Source organism: Ailuropoda melanoleuca, chromosome 8 (assembly GCF_002007445.2).
Source record: "Ailuropoda melanoleuca isolate Jingjing chromosome 8, ASM200744v2, whole genome shotgun sequence".
Classification (NCBI taxonomy): Eukaryota; Metazoa; Chordata; class Mammalia; order Carnivora; family Ursidae; genus Ailuropoda; species Ailuropoda melanoleuca.
In genome coordinates, this window is record NC_048225.1 from 69,940,697 (window position 1) to 69,942,344 (window position 1,648).

The following is a 1,648-nucleotide window of genomic DNA, read 5'->3' on the forward strand; positions in this document are numbered from 1 at the left end:
GACGGGAGTAAATCCTGTGGCCCTTGCTCTTGCAGACTGTACATTGCTGGGCGGCGCGCGCGCACACACACACAGCGATCGCAGCAGAGCTGCACCAGTGTCGGGGCCAGAAGACAAATTCTTCAATAGGTAGGATGTAACAGTGATAAAGCATTTGGGAAGTAGGGTAGCTGAATCCTTCCCTCCCTTATTACACTAATATAAATTCCTGGTGGATCAGGATTTACATGTAAAATAGACAAAATCCTAATAATGTTAGAAAAAACACAAAGCGTTTGTGTCATAGGTTATAATCATGGAACAGAACACTTACCATAAGCAGGGCAGGAATCCCAGACGCCACAAAGGAAAAGAGTGAAACACTGGATCTCGTAAAAAAATTAAAACTTCTGTAAGAAAAGAAAAGCCAACCATAAACAAAATGAAAAGGCATTTTGCAGCACATGTGGCAGACTAATTTCTCTAATAAATACGCAAAGAGGCCTACAGGACAGGAGAAAAAGGATGAGCTCCCTCCCACCCCAAATAAGCAGGCTTCACTAAAGAGAAAGTGCAAATTGCCAATAAACACTTGACAGGTGCCAAAAACCAGACACAGCATAGAGCAGTATCGGGTGACTTTCCGCCTCATAGAGTGGTAAATATTGTTAAAGATTTCTACTTCCAGTGTCATGATGAAGTAGGGCGTTGGGATGGCAGTGTAGTCTAGAACAATTCTGTAGAGGGAAAGTCAGTGATAACCACCAGTTTGAAATATCCATACACTTGGGTCAGCAATTCCCCTTCCAGAAACATCCGCATAACGAGACCAACACGCACACATGAAGACAGTTGCCCAGAGATGGCGTTCATCATAGGTGCTGTTGTAAGAGGCCTCCTGCAAGTCAGGTTCTGTGTACAGTGCTTTCTCATTAAATTCTCACAACCACCAAATCAACACACTATTGTTAATGTTCATTTTTCAAATGATAGAACTGAGAAAAACATGTTCCAAGTCATTCCATTTGTGAAGAGCAAATCTTGGTCAGGGTTGCTCAAAATCACGTGTGGTGGCCATATGTCATTTGCAAAAGCAAAAACTAGATGGGTCCAGTTTCATTAACAAGAGGTAGGCGGGATAAGTTATGCTTCAACCAGACGCAGTAGCAGCGCCCAGCCGCAGAACAGAATGGGGTAGGTTTGTATGCGCTGGAAAAGTCAACAAGATACATGAAGCAAAAAGAAGAGAAAGATTTTGAAAATAGTGGGGAGCCTAGGTGGCTTAGTCAGTTAGGCAGTCGACTCTTGGTTTCAGCTCAGGTCATGATCGCCGGGTGGTGGGATCGAGCCCCGCATCAGGCTCCACACTCAGCAGACAGTCTGCTTGAGATGCTATCTTATCCCTCTCCCCTTGCCCCTCCCGCTCCTTGCTCACTCATGTGCACGTGCTCTCTCTCTCTCTAAAATAGAAATAAATCTTTAAAATAAAGTAAAATAAAATAGTTGTTATAATTCTATTGTTTAAAAATTAATAATGAACTATGAAATGTAATGAACTCTGCATGCCTTACAATATTTATTTATTTTAAATTTATTTTTATTTATTTATTTTTTATTATTAACATGTATTATCTGTTTCAGGGGTACAGGTCTGTGACTCATCAGTCTT

General features: G+C 41.6%; 1 long non-coding RNA gene across 1 annotated transcript in view; it reads right to left on the bottom strand.

Moving 5' to 3' along the window:
• Nucleotides 1–289: 289 nt before the first annotated feature.
• Nucleotides 290–1,648, bottom strand: part of LOC117803326 — a 12,297-nt gene continuing 10,938 nt past the window's right edge. Inside the window, exon 3 of the long non-coding RNA XR_004627032.1 lies at nt 290–389. This is a non-coding gene — a long non-coding RNA (uncharacterized LOC117803326). The remainder of the gene's footprint in view (nt 390–1,648) is intronic.